The sequence below is a fragment of the Elephas maximus genome, chromosome 18 (assembly GCF_024166365.1).
Source record: "Elephas maximus indicus isolate mEleMax1 chromosome 18, mEleMax1 primary haplotype, whole genome shotgun sequence".
NCBI lineage: Eukaryota > Metazoa > Chordata > Mammalia > Proboscidea > Elephantidae > Elephas > Elephas maximus.
In genome coordinates this window covers 45,372,444-45,391,185 of record NC_064836.1, presented here as the reverse complement: position 1 = coordinate 45,391,185, position 18,742 = coordinate 45,372,444, and the positions used below count along the sequence as shown (strand labels likewise).

The 18,742-nt window shown below is 36.8% G+C and overlaps 1 long non-coding RNA gene across 22 annotated transcripts in view; it reads left to right on the top strand.

Annotated features, from left to right (window-relative positions):
* Positions 1 to 18,742, top strand: part of LOC126061472 (uncharacterized) — a 597,975-nt gene that overhangs the window by 198,763 nt on the left and 380,470 nt on the right. For 20 of the 22 annotated variants that reach the window (XR_007513790.1, XR_007513792.1, XR_007513799.1 and 17 more), the window contains one exon: positions 13,187 to 13,247. This is a non-coding gene — a long non-coding RNA (uncharacterized LOC126061472). Of the gene's footprint in view, positions 1 to 2,089; positions 3,172 to 9,826; positions 10,312 to 13,186; positions 13,248 to 18,742 lie in introns of those variants that run through there. The other 2 variants (XR_007513801.1, XR_007513802.1) reach the window with 2 other exon arrangements.

Here is an 18,742-nt window from a genome sequence, read left to right as displayed (position 1 = left end):
AAAAAGAAAAAGAGAAAAAAATAAATAAGAATTAAAAGGAAAAAGAAATACCCCCAGGGCTCCCATCAGCAACTGGTGAAGTGGCTTACAGGCCTCGTGGCACAGCCCATCTAGAGGGGGCAGAAATGGCACAAAGGGCCAGGTATTTAGGAGACAGGAAAAGAAAGAAAGTAGAGAGAGATGAGAAACTGAGAAATGAAGAAAAACAAAAAGAAAAAAGAGAAAAGAAAAATTAATTAATTTTTTAAAAAGTCCCCAGGGATCCCACTGGCAACCAAGGAAGTGGCTCCCACGCCTTGAGGCACAGCCCAACTAGAAGGGACAGAGTTGGCACAGAGCACCTGGTACTCAGGAGACAGGAAAAGAAGGAAAGTAGAGAGGTGAGAAGCTGAAAAATGAAGGCAGACAAAAAGGAAAAAAGAAACAGTAATAATAATAAATAAAAGAAAAAAAAAAGAAAGGCCCCCAGGGATTCCACCAACTCAGCTGCACAGACTGGGGAAGTGGCTTCCAAGCTGCACAGTACAGTCTGGCTAGAAGGGGTGGAGGTGGCACAGAGTGCCAGGTATTCAGGAGATAGGAAAAGAAGGTACATAGAGAGATGAGAAACTGGGAAATGAAAAAGAAAGGGAAGGGAGGGGAGGGAGGGGAGGGAGGGAGGGAGGAAGGAAGGGGGGAAGGAAGGAAGAAAAAGAAATGCTCTCAGGGATCCCACCGGCATGGCTGTGCAGGCTGGAAGGGTGGCTCCCAAGCCATGCAGTACAGCCCTCCTAGAAGGGGTGGATGTGGCACACAGTGCCCAGTATTCAGGAGACAGGGAAATAAAGTAAGAAAAGAGAGATGAGAAACCAAGAAATGAAAAACAAAAAGGAAAAAAAGAAAGAGAAAAAAAAGTGCCAGGGATCCCACCAACATGGTGGCGTGAACTGGGTAAGCAGTTCCCAGCTGAGTAGCACTTCACAGTCTGTCAAGAAGATGCAGAGATGGCACATGGAGCGAGATGTTTGAGAGAAAGGAGAAGGAGGTGGTGATAGACAGGGAAGAAACCAAAAGAAGTGAAAAAAGCAACATCACCAACAAAGAAATGGCACTGAAGGAGCTGGCCAGTGTTGTCAGGGCAAATCCGTGTGGCACAGAGCCTGTGCCCCTCAGCCTGCAGTCACTCAGCCCACTGGAAAGCGGCAAAGGTTGAGCAGGGGGAAAAGTGTGGGGAATGGGAAAGCATGTATCACTGGTTACTGGGTGCTCTGCCTCCTGCTGGGAGCTCTGTGAACCTGTGTTCCTGTCCACCGATCTCCAATAGGAGTCAAAGATGGCATGTCTGTGCTGCATTAGCTGATGGGGGCCTCCACTTTTATCTCTCCTCACTCTGTTCTGTCTTAGTTTCTTACTCCTTTTGGTGCTTGGTTGAGTTCTTTGTCTTTTCTTTTGACGCTTAGGGTTCCAGGATTGACGTTTGTTTCCGTTTTACTTAGTTTTTCTGGTCTTTTTTGTGGAGGGACAGCATGGTGCTTCTTCCTATAGTGCCACATTGCCTCCGCCTCCTCTTAAGTCAAATTTTTTGACTGTTTAAAATGTTTTTCAATTTCATTCTCAGATATCATTTATTTATTTCGTTAATCACATTTGAATAACATGACACATGATCCTGTTGTGCATATATATGTATGTATGTGTGTGTGTATATATGTGTGTATATATATACACACACACACACACGGCACTGCCAGATACTAGAGTTCAGTCTTCACTCAGCTCCTTGCTTTACTTTCTGGAAATAAGGAGTATCTTAGGTGTATAGGTGTTGAACAGGGTCCAAATATTTCTATCAATAGATTTTCCTTTCCCTGTGTATTATTTAAGATAACACAGAATACAGGTGGGTGGTACAAAAGGTTAAGCACTTGACTACTAACCAAAAGGCTGGAGGTTCGAACCCACCCAAAGTACCTCAGAAGAAAGGCCTAGAGATCTGCTTCCAAAAGATCAGAGCTTGAAAACCCTAGGGAACACAGTTCTATTCGGACAGACATGGGGTCGTCATGAGTTGGAATCAATTCAATGGCATCTTTTTTTTTTTTTTAATTAGAAGATCATCAGGACTTTCATGCTTCTGTCTTCAACATCTGGCCTCTCGCACACCCTGATGCACAAAATAGCCTTAAGATGGTGACTTAAAAAAAAAAAATGTATGAGAACCAAGTGTCATTGAAACTTCTATTAAAATCCTCTTGACTATTTTATTTCCTGTTGGAGGTTATAGTGATATAGATAAAACACCAATATTTGTCTTCCATCATTCAATATTTATTTGGGATACTCTACGATAAGCAAATAATCTGAGAAGCTGGACTATATGAAGAAGAATAGGGCATCAGGATAGGAGGAAGACTCATTAACAACCTGTGTTATGCAGATGACACTACCTTGCTTGCTGAAAGTGAAGAGGACTTGAAGCACTTACTGATGAAGATCAAAGACCACAGCCTTCAGTTTGGATTACACCTCAGCATAATGGGAACAAAAACTGGACTAATAAGCAACGTCATGATAAACTGAGAAAAGATTGAAGTTGTCAAGGATTTTATTTTACTTGGGTCCACAATCAACACTCATGGAAGCAGCAGTCAAGAAATCAAAAGACCCATTGCATTGAGCAAATCTGCTACAAAGGACTCTTTAAAGTGTTGAAAAGCAAAGATGTCACCTTGAAGACTAAGCCAGGGTATTTTCAGTTGCATCATATGCATGCAAAAGCTGGACAATGAATAAGGAAGACCGAAGAAGAATTGACGCCTTTGAATTGTGGTGTTGGTGAGGAATATTGAATATACCATGGACTGCCAAAAGAACAAACAAATCTGTCTTGGAAGATGTACAATCACAATACTCCTTAGAAGCAAGGATGGCAAGACACATCTTACATATTTTGGACCTGTTATCAGAAGTGATCCGTCCCTGAAGAAGGACATCATGCTTGGTAAAGTACAGGTACAGAGATAAAGAGGAAGACCCTGAATGAGATAAATTGACACAGTGGCTGCAGCAATGGGCTCAAGCATAACAATGATTGTGAGGACGGCGCAGGACCAGGCACTGTTTTGTTCTGTGGTTCATAGGGTTGCTGTGAGTTGGATTCGACTCAATGGCACCTAACAACACAGCAACATGGTAAGGGTAAGTTAGGTAAGGTAATAAAAAGGAAAAGACACATATCTTACAAGTGAGTATTTTTTTTTTATAATCTGGAAAATAATATAAAATGTAGAAAGCAAAACATGAACAAATGGCATACAGTTTACAAACTACTGTCAGAAATGAAGTATCAGAAGTTTCAACATAGCTTTATTTGTAATTTTTCTATTAAAATTGAGTATTTGTTTTGAAGTCAATTGTTTTATCTTTATTAAGTACACGAGTGCTCAGTAATAAAGTATAATGAACTTACTATCATTTAAAGAGGAAATTTCTTTTTGTTACCAATACCTGTTTTTAAAGTGTAGTCTTAATTAAGAAATTATAATCTTTAACCAAACACCTGTTGTTCTATTAATCAATTTACTTACCTATTATGTGAATTAAGTTGGTAGATTTTAAAGCAGAGACCACCACAATTTAGTTAAGTTCATCAAAGAACTGTGGAAGGAGGAATTTTCATTGTAATTTTAAAGCTCATTTAATGAGCAGCTATTTGTGCTTGATGCTTTCATATTTAATTATCATTATTATTATTCCAATTTAGAGATTGGAAAACTGAGGCTGAGAAAGATCAAATGCTTTTCCCGAAGTCAGTTTTTTCAGTCCAATTCCAACCAGAGTCCAAAGGGAGGAGATTTCTCAGGGAAAAAAATAAAAACAAAACATTCTGTATTTTTTCAACTGTGAAATCTACCAGCAACTCTTACACCTTTAAGAGTTTTTCTGATATTGAAGAATTTACAATTACCTATATTTTTCCACTAGGCGTTATCTTGGGAAATATTGCTTGGCAATAAAGTGTTATTATTATTTCCTAAAAAACTATATGAATAATGTACAGGTTCATAGGTTTACTACATTTAGGTCTCTCATTCTGTTTAATAGCTGTATAGTAATGTTGTTGTTGTGTGCTATTGAGTCAATTGCAATCATAGCAACCCTACAGGACACAGTAGAACAGCCCCATAGGGTTTCCTAAGCTGTAATCTTTACAAGATCAGATCTCCAAGTCTTTGTCCTGCTGAACTGCTGGTGGGTTCCAACTGCTGACTCTTCAGTTGGCAGGCAAGTGCTTAGCCACTGTACCACCAAGGCTCCTTATCCATTGTATAGATACATCAAAATTTATTGAAACATTCTTATGTTATTCAGTGTTTATGTTGTTTCCTCTTCATTATTTCAAACAGCCCCATAATAAACACCACTGTGTATACCTTCCTTTGCATAAGAAAAATTGAAAGTTGAATTTAAAAAATACCCTTCAACAATTTGTTTAGATGTTTCTATGTGCTACTATAAAGAAAAAAAAAAGACTCAAGACGTAGAGTGATACATGTTATCAATCATGTATATGGTAAAAATTACATATGTAAATGTGTAACAATGACTTAAATGATGCACACTGAACAGTTTCCTCTGGAAAGCAGAATGAAATTGGAGTAAGGGGTGAGGGAAACTTTTTTTATTGTGCTTTAGATGATGGTTTACAGAACAAACTAGTTTCTCTTTAAACAGTACACATATTGTTTTATGACATTGATTAAAAACCCCACAACATCTTTCTTCTTGACCTTGGGTTCCCTCTTACTAGGACTGTGATCACTGACAGAGCCATCAGTGGTGGTAGCCGGGCACCATGTAGTTGTATTGCCTCAGTCTGGTGGAGACAGTGGTAGACGTGGTCCATTAGTCCTTTGGACTAATCTTTCACTTGTATCTTTAGTTTTCTTCATTCTTCCTTACTCCCGAAGGGGTGAGACCAGTGGAATATTCTAGATGGCTGCTCACAGGTTTTTAAGACCCCAGACGCTGCTCATCAAAGTATAGAACATTTTCTTTATGAACGATGTTATGCCAGTTGAGCTAGAAGTTCACTGGGAAGGGAAACTTTTAATTTCAAATATGTGTGTATTGTTTGAATCTTTTAAAATGAGGACAAGCCTATATGCTGCTGTGTATTTAAAAATGAAAAGAGAAACTTAAATGTAATTAATATAGAGGTGTCAAAGTAAACAGCGTGAAAAGCATCAATTCTAATTTCCATAACTTTAGTGTGGTGGAATTCTGATCCAGATATGCTTGGGTATATTTTATGGTCTTTGTGGTCTGAGACTCCTCATATTCACTAACATGTGAATTTATAGATAAATACGATAAAATAGTACAACTACAGTCGTGTGTCACTTAACATCCATGATACGTTCTGTGAAATAAGACGTTACATGATTTGGAGGTTGTACGAACACCATATTATATAGGCAGTGTCTGGGTTACAATGTCCTACTTACATACAGCCCATAGTTATGAACCAACCCCATAAAGCCCATTGTATTAAAAATTTGAGGTACGTACAATGGTTTATAATAACAAACGATGATCTGGCAGCGCCATTTCTTTGTATACAAGAGACATGAGATACACACATTGCATGAGAAAACCTGTTGTGTTTGCTACATCCAGTTATGTCTGCTACATCCTGCTCTCCAATTGGGATTTCTGAATTTATGGGACCATGGATGCGTATGTGGTCAGACATTGCCCGAATGAATGTTATATGGCGCGTGACTATATCTTGGCTTCCAGAGCAAATCATTTCCATCTGCACCACTTTACAAGTATAGCTCTACCTCAACCACATGAGTCACATTACGCATGTTTTCTAAAATCACTATCTGCAGAAGGCTGTAAGCAATCTGCCGGTCACATGATTTGCCTATGGTTGGTTTTGGCAAAAAGAAGCAAAAGCTAACAGAACTTTTAGCTGTATTCAGAAATAGTGCTGATTGAATTTAAGCTGAATATGCAGTATATTTTGGTTGCTTTTCCTTTTCCCTAAATTTTGAAGTTCAAAGTTTAACTTGGAACTGTTTTCTCAAGTTTAGCCGTAGCCAAAGTCCATGAAATGGCTTATGTCTGTCAATAGTTGACCTAATAGATTTGTCCTGTGTTGACACTTTGTTCTCTTCATACTAGACAGTTTATATAATACAATAGGTATGCTATTTTATGTGCGCTCTACTTAGATAATCGCGAAAAATTTTGATAATTATTTAGAAACATTCGTTTTTCCTTTTTTTTTTTCTTTTAGGTAGAGTTCAGGATAAATTATCATCAAGGAATTCAATATTCTTTATTAATTCAAAAATATTATTCAGTGAACACCATCCATATAACTTGGATTATCAAGAGAAAGCCAGTATAGTGAGAAATTAGAGATAAGAAATCATTGAGCCCCATAAAATGTTAGATTTTCTATGAGAAAGCTTTGTAAAAACAGGAGTAAAATATTCAAGAACCTTCCACCAGGACTATGAGAAAGAGTTCCTTTTAAAGTAGGGAAGCTTGAGAAGGATTGGGCTGGGTAGGGATGGGATGCGCATGGGTGGAGGTGGGGACACAAGGCTGACAGGAAGAAGTTGGAGAGGGAAGAAAAGCATGAATCGGCATGTCTGGTACTCCTGGCTGCTAGGACATGGGGAAAGGGTATGGTGAGAGATAAGAATGAAGGTTAAGGAGGTAAAGCAGGGATCAGATCTTGGAAACCATCAGAAGCCACCCTAAAGCCTGTGGACTTTTTCCTTTAGATAGTAGAAAACTTTTAAAGGATTTTTAACAGGTGAGCAACTGAGATGTGCACTTAAGGAAGAGAACGATGGCAGCAGTGCAGAGGACAAATGGGGGGGGTGGGGTGGGGCACACAATAAGTGGAATTAAAATGGTTCAGATGATTTTGAAGACATGGAATAAGGTTAGAGTGGTGGCAATGGACAGGAGAGGAATAGAAAGGATATGTTAAGGAAGTAGAATTGACAAGACTGGGTCAGTGGTAAAATTTGGAGGATGTGGAAAATGGAGTGATATGAGTTGATTCCCAGGTGTCTGTCTGGAATTAATGGGTGAATGTTGATGCTCTTCACCAATAAAAATAGGAGCAGAGGTTTAGTAAAGGTAAGGATCTCAGCGTTTAGCTAATTTTTTTTTTTTTAAGTGCATATGGGAATCCAGGTGGCAACGCTAAGTGGATAGTTGGATGTACACTCTGGAGGTCAGAATATAGGACTGGATTAGAGATATAGATTTGCTAAGTCATCAGCATTTAATAAGTGGAGTGTTGATATTACTCCAGGAAAAAATGTGGAGAGGAGAAAGAATAAACTTAAGAATAGCAGTTTGCTGAAAAATATTATTTAGAGGAGGGTAGTACAGTGGTTAAGAGCTTGGCTGCTAACCAAGGTCAGAAGCTTGAATTCACTAGCTGCTCCATGGAAATTCTATAAGGTAGTTCTACTCTGTCCTGTAGGGTCACTGTGAGTTGGAGCTGACTCGATGGCAATGGGTTTGGTTTTTTTAAGCCAGTAAAGAGCTCCCAGAAATATTCCACAGGATGTAACAATTAAGAGTTTATTGAGGATCTTTGTGAAATCAGTTTCAATAATGTAGTGGGGTTGGAAAACCACACTTAATGGCATGTTATTTTTGTTGCTGTTAGTTGGCATTGAGTTGATTCTGACTAGTGGCAACTCCATGTATGCAGAGTAGAACTGCTCCATAGAAGTTTCAAGGCTGTGATCTTTTGGAAACAGATCTCCAGGCCTGTCTTTTGAGGCACCTCCGGGTGAGTTCGAACCATCAACCTTTCAGTTAGTGGTTGCGTCACCCAGGGATTCCCCCCAATTCCATAGTTGAATAAAAAGTAAATGAAAAGGGTAAAATTAGTGAGTCCAAGTGCTTATTTGAGGAGCTTAGCTGTGAAAGACAGGAGAGGACATTAACTAGATGGGTTCACAGGGTAGAGAGATGTATTATTTGTCAAGATAAGAGATACTTGAGCATTATTAATGATCTGTAGAAAGGGAGCTGGTACAAGAGATGGAGAATATAGAAGAGATGGAAATTACTCATGAGGCACAAGTACATTTACTCGCAATAAGATGCAACAGAGTTGGAGAGGTTTCACCGTAAGAACTGATCATCTGTTCTTATCATCAAGAAAATTGTTGTTGCCAAAATGGAAGTTTTGATAAGACGTCTTGTTAACTGTGATTTATATAGCTAGCATCCTTATACCTGCATGGGCAAAATCACCAAAACAGTAATCCTTACTTGTGCTTCACCATATACAACTTTTCCTCTCTGTCGTTGTTATTAGTTTCTGTGGAGTTAACTACGACTCATGGCAACACCATGAACAACAGAAGGAAATGGTTGGCTTGTCCTGCAGCATCTAAATCATCATTGACATGCTCAGTCTGAGTGACTTCAAACTTAAAGACTCATCTTCCAGCAGTATATTGGGCAATATTCTGTTGTGATCCATAGGGTTTTCATTGGCTAATTTTTGGTAGTAAATTGTCAGGCCTTTCTTGCTACTCTTTCTTAGTCTAGAAGATCCACTGAAACCATGGGTGACCCTGCTGATATTTGAAATATTGGTGGCATACCTTCTAGCATCATAAAAACAAACAACCCAGTGCCGGCATCATAGAAACATGCAAACTGCCACAGTCTGACAAGCTGACAGATGGGTGGCAGATGTTTCTCTCTAGAGACAGCTTTTCAGTAAATGGCTAGTTGCGCAACCCAAAAACCCGAGTCATACTTGATTTTCTGTCCCACGGTCCATTCTTCAGACATCTCAGCTGCATTTGCTTCTGCTCATTTCCACAACTGCATTTAAGTTGAAAGTATCAATACATCATGCCTGTACTACAACTCAAAATACACAGTGACTGCAGTAATGGATTCTAGCATGTCAACGATCGTGAAGATGGTGGAAGGCCAGGCAAAGTTTCTTTCTGTTCTACGTGGTGTCACCATGAGTCAGAGCCAACTCAGATAATTCTAACTTGCCTCACCACTTATCTAGAGCCCGCTCCCGCAACGCACACACCATCTATTTTCTACCTAGCTAAAAACCCAAAACTCGTTGCCGTCAAGTCGATTCCGACTCATAGCAACCCTACAGCAGTCAGAATAATGTCATAAAAGGTAGATCAAGTCATGTATTTAGGTAAATAATGTCATAAAAGGTAAATCAAGTTAAGATTTACCAGTAATAAGCAATATAATACGTAGAAAAGACAATCTTTGACATCTCTTCTAGCCAGATGACAAACAATATCCATGCATGCATTTTGTGTTGCAAGTAGAGAAATCTGAGAGAAATTTATAAGTAGAAAAAAGGAGACTACAAGAGGAACACACTGGTATTTGATATTTTTGAAAAACTCAAAACTCACCACCAAGATTTATATAAGGACACTAATTATATGTAAGGACACAGTGTAGGTCAATAAGCTCCGAGAGTCTTCTTAGGAATGAGCTAAGTTTAATTCTAGAGGTGGAAACCACTTGAGAAAAACCTGTGGAGATCCTATGTACTGTACAAACTTTTCTCCAAGGAAGGTGGAATGAGTATTGGCCAAAGTCAATGGTTATAAACCTTGGTGATGTGATTATGATTTCTACATGTAATAATTCTGTAAAGAAAATACACATAATACTCTTATATGATGGAGTTGATCATTAGAAGCAGAAGATACACAGAGACGTGAATTTCAAGTTCAGAAAATTCTAGTGATATATAAACAGGTATTTGTAGTGAAATTATATATGCATGTGTATGCTTTTGTATATATAACTATGTATGTACACATGTATATATGTGTATATATATATATACCCACAGTTCTACTCTGTCCCATAGGGTTACTGTGAGTCAGAATCCACTTGAAGGCACACAACAGCAACACAAGTTGGAATAGACTTGATGGCACACAGCAACAGCAACACCTGGATTCAGCTCCATCAGCTGCTGACTATGTGATCCTTGATGAAGTGCTAGACCTCAGTCTCTTCTTCTTTATTATAAAAGAAAGGAGTAGATTCTTCTCAGATCTCCTCTGAAATATCTATGAGTTGATTCTTTTTGGTGAAATGATTCATTAATTCAGTATTTGCATGTTATATTGATGAAGCTTATGGGGATCCAAAGTAAAATTTTGTTGAAGATAATTCAAAAACTGTTGTAGCAGTACATCGACAGGGAACTGCCAGAAGTTCAAGCCAAATTCAGAAGAGGACATAGAATGAGGGATATATTGCTGATGTCAGGTGGGTTTTGGCTAAAAGCAGGGAATACCAGAAAGATGTTCACTGTGTTTTATTGACTACAGAAAGGCATTCAACTGTGTGGATCATAACAAATTTATGGAAAACACTGCAAAGAATGGGAATTCTAGAACGCTTAATTGTGCTCATGAGGAACATGTACATAGATCAAGAGGCAGTCGTTTAAAACAGAATAAAGGGATACTGTGGGTTTAAAATCAGGAAAGGTGTGCATCAGGGTTGTATCTTTCACCATACTTATTCAGTCTGTTTGCTGAGCAAATAATCCAAGAAGCTGGACTATATGAAGAAGAATATGTTATCAGGATTGGAGGAATATTTATTAACAGCTTGTGAAATACAGATGATACAACCTTGCTTGCTGAAAGTGAAGAGGACTTGAAGCACTTACTGATGAAGATCAGAGACCACAGCCTTCAATAGATTACACCTCAACATAAAGAAAACAAAAATCCTCACAAAGGACCAATAAGCAACACTATGATAAATGAAGAAAAGATCGAAGTTGGCAAGGATTTCATTTTTCTTGGACCTAATCAACACCCAGAGAAGCAGCAGTCAAGAAAACTGACTATGTATTTCATTAGGCAAATATGCCGCAAAAGATCTCTTTGAAGTGCTGAAAAGCAAAAATGTCACTTTGGGAATTAAGGTGTGCCTGACCCAAGCCATAATATTTTCAGTTGCCTCATATGCATGGGAAGGCTGGTCAATGAATAAGGAAGACTGAAGAAGAATTGATGCCTTTGAATTATGGTATTGGTGAAGAATACTGAATATACTATGCGCTGCCAGAAGAATGAACAAATCTGCCTTGGAAGAAGTACAGTCAGAATGCTCCTTAAAATGAAGATGATGAGACTTCATCTCATGTACTTTGGACATGTTACCAGAAGGGACCAGTCCCTGGAGAAGGACATCATATCTGATAAAGTAGAGGGTCAGTGAAAAAGAGGGAAAAAAAGAGATGGATTGACACAGTGGCTACAACAATGGGCTCAACCAAAGCAACAATGCTGAGGATGGCGCAATCCCGAACAGCATTTCGTTCCGTTGTACATAGGGTCACTATGAATTGGAACTGACTCGACGGCACCTAACAACTTGGGGAATCTGAGGATCAACTGTGCTAAAACAGATATATTCTTTAGAGAATGGAGGCTAACCACATTTGCTGATTTTGGACTGTCACAAGGAAGCTTGACAATCACTTTACACTTATAAACAGTTTACATATCTTTCTGTGAATTGTCATAATTTTAGGCAGAACTTGGTCTTGTGTTTAGTACATTATCTTGACCTCTTTGTTTTCTAGATTTTAAATGAGAGTTTTATACTCCAGCAAACCTCCTAATTGCCTCATGTGAAAGTCATTCTAAAATAATACTTCCAAAGTCATTAAGATAATATATCTAGACTGGAATGTAGTTACTTATAGAGTATTGGTTGGAGGTATGAAAAAGGAGTGAGAAAGGTGTTTTATTGGTCTAGAAATTCAATCTTAAAACTGTGTCACTATATTTTGCAAATGCTAAGCAAACCACTGAACTCAATGCTAAATATGAAACAGTAGTTAAGAAATGATTCGCAGAAAAAATGCCAAGGTTTTGGATTTACTTTCTCATGTGGAATCTATTTACTTATTTGAACATGTGGAATTTTTAATCTCCTTAGAATGTTCTTAAGCTTCACACTGAGCCTAGAAGTTAACACAGATTCCGATCAGTAAGCAAATAAAAAATTCCTTTTAAGACATTCAGTGGAAAAATACAAATATGTTCCTTTCCCATTGTGAAAGATTTATCTTTGCACAAAATGTCCATCAACAAGTCAAAGATATTCAGATATTTAGCTAAGCCCTTTGTGAGCCAAATGTATCTTGAAGACTGAAGAAAGAATATTCACTGGAAACAGGCTTGGCTCATAATAGAACTGCATCCTGAAATCTTGTTTATATTTTTATTCTATACAGTTTATATGAATGGGAAAGTATATTCAGTGTTCAATGAATTAATGTCACTAGAATTAAGATCGTGAAGGCAGACACTTAAAGTTTTATGTTCATTACAGAATTTCTACTGCCTAATTCAGTGCCTGCTGTAAATCGGAGCCTTAAAACATATATTCTGAATCAATAGTGTTGAAAGAGGATAAGCTAATCTTGAGACTTACTATCCAAACATAGCATTGTCCCTAAGCATAAGATCTTAGCCAAGCCATTTCACTGTCTTTGGATCTCATTTTCCTCATCTTTTAAAAATAAGGACTTTTAGATTGATGAATGATCTTTTAGTTGTACAAAAGCACTTGGCAATCACAGTATTATATCTGAAATATTCTTGTAAACACTACCTTATATAAATGTGTTGCTACAGGTGACATAATTACTAAACTTATATATTAGCTCACCTAGTATATAGACTTAAAATTTCAGAACACAGATTATCTTTTATCAGACTGAAATATTATAATACACTCTCTCCTCCCACAGAAAGTTTATCAAATGCCATTAAAAAATAAGAATGCAGTGTGATCTCTTGGCTTTGTTTAAGGAAATTACCAAGTCAGAGTTCAGAATGAATTATTTAATTTATCTGCACAGTGTGGCTCCTGCAGGTCGGGGTCAAGGTTGAGGGCAGGCAGGCTGGAGGGTAGACCCTAGCACCAAAGGTGGTGTGTAAATAAAAGGATGTGCTACTTCCTGAGTTAGACAATATTCATATTAAATGAAAATCCTAAGTCTGTATCCTTATGGATGCGTGGAACAGGTATAAGTCAAACATCAAATGGAATTAACATATTATAAAATGATATACAAAATATGTTTTATTGACCCTGCTCAATAAATCTTTTTCAGATCTTGAGGATTTTTACTGGGGTAATTGTCCAAATGAAATTCCAAGCATTCTATCCAACTGGTAAGTTGAATCACTAATTATATCACAGCATAGTCACCATGAATCAGAATCTACTTGATGGCAGCTAACAACTGACAACAGTTTCAATAGGTAATTAATACATCATTCTGAGTATAAAAATGAGAAACTTGAAATACTGCTCTTCACTCATTTTTAAGTCTTCTTTTTTTTTTTAAATCAAGATGGATAAACAATTTTTTTTTTTATGTTTTTATATTATCATCCCGGGTTACAAATACAGATTCTAAACTTGAGAAGTATTTAACACTTTCTTTTAAAAAATGGAATAAAATTAAATGTCCAGAATTTATCTGCTACTAGTGTACATATTTTGTAAACCATTTGTAGGTAAGATTGTACATCGAAAATATCCATTTAAAATTCTCTTTCTCGATAATTATGCTTCATTTATTTTCTAATAGTAAAATTATAAAAATGTAAATAATGAGCTTCATTTGATACATAATTAACTATGCTTTAAAATGATATCCAACTTTGTACTTCGTACATTTGATACCTTGGTAAACTAGTCAAATATTACTTTGAGTATCATTTTCATTAAAAGTTCGCCGGGTTTGAATCCCTGCTCCCCACTCACTCTCTGCGTGCTTAGATTTCCTTATCTGCAAAATGGAGCAAGCAAAACATAACTAGCTCCTGGGGTTGTCCTGAGGATTAAAGAAGTTAACACAAGTAAGTGCTTAGAACCCAAAACCAAACCTGTTGCCATCAAGTCGATTCTGACTCATAGTGACCTTATAGGACAAAGTAGAACTGCCCCATAGGGTTTCCATGCAGCAGCTGGTGGATTCAAACTGCCGACCTTTTGGTTAGCAGCTGAGCTCTTAACCGCTGCACCACCAGAGCTCTATAAAATATTACAAAATTATCCATATATTTAAGTGTTAGATATTAACAAAATTATCCATTTAACTGTGGTATACAAATTCAGACAAATATTATTAATTTAAGTATTTTTTTAATTCTGACACCTCATTTAACTATTTTATTGCTAATGACTTTCATGATTGTCACTTAAGTATGATGTTGACTGTCTAAGTTTCCTTATCATGTTAGGAAGCTATCTATTCTTTATGAACTAAATTAGGTTATCGGAAATTTCTATTGAAGTTTTTTAAATCTCTAAACATATAAATGTAGTTTTTGAATCTGTTGAGGGTTTTTTTTTTTTCTTGTTAACTATTTGATTTGCTAATATTATGTCATCCTTGCATAGTTAAGACAAAATCCAGTTGGTTGTAGAAGCTTATTCTTTTATTATATACTGGAGTTTAATTCCTTTTTATTTACTTGGAAATTTTGCAAAATGGTCACAGGTAAGAATAGTCTCTAGTATTTTTTATTGCTTGCCAGCTTTTTGGTACTGTTAAGGCTTTATACACGTTGGAACCTTTAAGATACTCTATCTAATCATATCTAATAAATAATCTGGCACAGAATCTATTTTGGAGGTAGATTTTGAAGTTTAAAAAAAGGTTCATCGAAGATTCTTTAAATTTTGTAGAAATTCTGTTTATCATTGGGTTAATATTCGATCTGATATTTTGTATTGTCTAACTTATTAAGCCTGTCCTTTTATTAGAATATTTTTTACATTACAGTCTTATGTTTTATAAAATTATTGCTAGATAAATTTGATAGTCTCTAAGTATTTTTTTTTAAGTATTTCTAATTTTCATGTGTTTTTCCTTGTTTTTAATTGATTATGTATATTGAGTGTTTACATATCCTACTGATTCTTTCAAAAAGCCAAACCTGGAGTTATTTATTCCTCTGCTACTTTTCTCTATTCTAGTTTGTTAATTTCTGATAAATACTGTCTATTTTTCATTCCATTTTTAAAATCTTGAGGTTTATTCTATTAAAATATCTCTAAGAGGGTATCTTGAGTTTACATTAGGCTTTGAATATGATCAGTTTTTTTAAGGTTTTAGGAATTTTTTATAACAATACATAATCCCTCTAATATACTGAATTGAGTATAGTTCTATTTAGCATAAGTCAATCAAATTTTGTAATATTTTATTCTGTCTACTAAGAAGAGATGGAACCAGTCTGTGTAAATTCTTAAAAAGTTCAAGTCATCCGTCTGGATTTATAGTCTAGACAACATTTAGGTACCAAATGTAAACTAATCAGTTATATGAATAGATCTTGTTTAGGAAAAAGAGTCTCTGGGGAATGTGGGGATCAATTCTAGAGGGGTAAGACTATGGCCAGAGAAAACAATTAGGGATCTATCGATGATCCAACATTTCCACTTTTAGGAATCTGACCTTTAGAGATACCCTCCTGTCTTGGAAGGAAGTGATAAGTGGTCTTGTTCTTACCCGAGGCTATTCCTACCACTTTTCCTGATTCCTTCCACTTTTCCTTCATCCATGACATTTACTGCGTCAGATTTCCTTCTCAGTCCCTTTGTGATTCTTTGGGGGCACTAACCTCTTAAAGGTAAAACAGAATTGCTTTCTTGTCTGGTGAGTTGCTATCCTTGCCCCTTCCTTTTCTTTTTAACCATGTTGCTATAGCTTATAACAGCCCAGATACATCTCTACCAGGCTTTTAGCTTTGGCATTCATCTAGCCAGCCATCAAACATGTACTGAAAATCAACCATGTGCTAGGCACTATGCTAAATATGAAAAAAGCTGTCTCCCTACCACAGATAGAGCCTTTAACATCTATGCTAGAGAGAGCTTAATCTCTTGCTAGAGCTCTCCAGAGTTCAATATCTCCAGTTGGCGTTAGTATTGCTCCGATTTGTTGACCTGAAGGCACCAAAAACTTCAATGAGCTCAGTTTTTTTTTTTTTTTTTTTATCTTTAATCTATACCTCCTATATTCCCTTTCCTGGCTGATGATTGGTAATAATCGAGACTGGAATTCTAATATGTGCTCAGTATATAATTCTTATCATTAATGTTTTATGCTATCCTTTTCTCTCTGTCTCATTCTTTACCAAGTCTCACCAAAATCCTATTGATCCTATTTCTGTATGTATCCCAAACTTCTTCTCTTTACCTCTGTATTTATTAGTTTCATAATGAATTACTACTCTTAGTCTTTTTTTAAGCTCCCAGCTTTTTCAATCTTCTTTCCTCCCTTGTACACCAATAACACTGCCACCAGAGATATTCTTCAACTTGTAATGGTTATGGTAGTCACCCATTCTAAGGTTGTTGATGACTCTGCATTTCTTAGAGGATAAAGCCCAGATTCTACGGTGTGACATTCAGTTTTCTTCACAACCTGGTACTAAGTTCATCTCTCCTCAATTTATTTGCTACCCAGTGTTCTCATCCTCTCTCCCAATCTAATTATATTTGATTATGGCGTCTTCATATTGAGACCATTTGCTGACATATGACAGGCAGCAACCAGAGTTGGTAGATCATTATTTTGAAAATATTTGAAAAAGCAGGAGCTTGTTTTTACTCAGTGGCAGTTGGGGTTTGTGTGTGTGTGTGTGTGTGTGTGATCTCTTGGGGTGGATCAGGGTGAGGAATTTTTGTTTAGTTTGGTAACTTCTGGATGCTGTTAAAGTTTCATATTAGGTGAATAGCATAGAAATGGCAGCTGTGTATATGACTTAGAAATGTCCTAGTCTGTGCTGTGTATTATGGAGGATAAATTGAAGCCTACAGTAAAAAAAAAAACAAAAACAAAAACAGTGACTTATTCAGAATTATAATTGGAGTTGCTCTGAGACTGAGGGCTCCCAAGTCTGTGGAGACTAATATAAACAATGGTTTGGGTTTTGAAAAGGGTTTTAAGAGATGCGATGGACTGTAACTATTACATAATACAAATTAGATTATTCAGATTTGATTAAAAATGGCTACATAAATATACCACCAAGTAATTTATCTCCGAGGTTATATTATTATTAATTTTTTTCTTGACATTTGTATTGTAGTTATTTATGAGCTTGTACTTTTCAGTATTTTTTTTTAAGGCATGTTTTTAAGTGAATAGGTGGGTCTTAAGCTCTGAGTGGGGGGCTGGGGTGGTTAGAAATACAGGAGTCATAAGGATGTCATTAAAGCCTTGAGGTGGAGAGACTGACATCAGGATGAACAGTTTCATTCATGGACTTCACACAATTTGGGAGCTCTGGTGGTGCAGTGGTTAAGACCTCAGCTGCTAACCAAAAGGTTGACAGTTCAAATCCACCAGCTGCTCCTTGGAAACCCTGTGGGGCAGTTCTACTCTATCCTAATGGGTCACTGTGAGTAGGAATTGACTCAACAGTAATGGATTTGGTTTTCATTTTACACAATTTGGCTCAAATAGAAGTTGTAGTCATTCTCCTTGTCTTTATTGTGTGGGATCTAGCAGCCAAACTAGATTTTCCTTATCATGTTTTTGTTCAGTTGAAAGTTTTGAAACACAGGTAAAGTCTTTGAACTTACCTCTTAAATTTCAAATGCTTAGTCATGCTTTTCTAACTGCCAAGATCATTTTAGTTCTTAATAGTGACATATGTAGTATTCCATGCATATTGTCCATGACATAGTCTTTGAACTAAACAGATGATAGTTTGCTTTGGTCATTTCAATATTTAAGGAAACCACATAGAATGTACTATGATTGCATTGATTTATCAACCGTTGATATATTCCCCCCAAATTTCTATTTCATATGATATGTCACAGTTTACAAAACACTCCCACATGTATTGCATGTGGACCATTGACTACCATCTGTCTTTCTTGTGAACATGGACTTTAGTGCTTATTATACTGACATTCCCAAACTTTCTTTTCTAGTCAGATCCACTCCTGTAAATATCAGTTTATGAATGAAAATATCATATAATTGTAGTGTAGTTCTGCTTCATGGCAACAGGTAAGTTTTGGCAGTGCCACCATTTTTGTTTGTGTAGCAATGTTTTTGCAATTAATCAACTATTTAAGTTTCTTGTTATAAAACTGAGTGAATCACAACAAAAAAAATTAGAGCACTGGCATTGGTGGATAGAATTGTAGGACTCAAAAATGGGAAGTAATTGAGATGAAGATGTCATCATAGTTTGTGTCTTTAACAGGCAACTTGTAATCAAGAGGGGATTTATATTTATTTTTAGTCCTGTGAGTGTATCCCTTACAACTTTGACCTTTCAGAACTCATATATTTTGTCAGTTGGAATATACTAGGTTATTCTGTAGGCATAAACCAGTGCTTCATTTCATTGGTTTATCTGAACAGAAGTTTACTTTTCTCTATTACAAAAGGGTCCTTGCATATTTTAATTACTCAGGGCCCAGGCTGATGGAGACATCATCTTGACGCATGTGGCAGAGAAAGGGACACTGGTGACTGACTTGCTGTTAGCTGCTGTTGAGTCAGCCCATGACTCAGGGTTACCCACTGCACAGGAGAACGAAACACTGCCCAGTTCTGTGCCGTCTTCACGACTGGCTGCAGATGAGACTGTTATGATCCATAGGGTTTTCACTGGCAGATTTTTGGAAG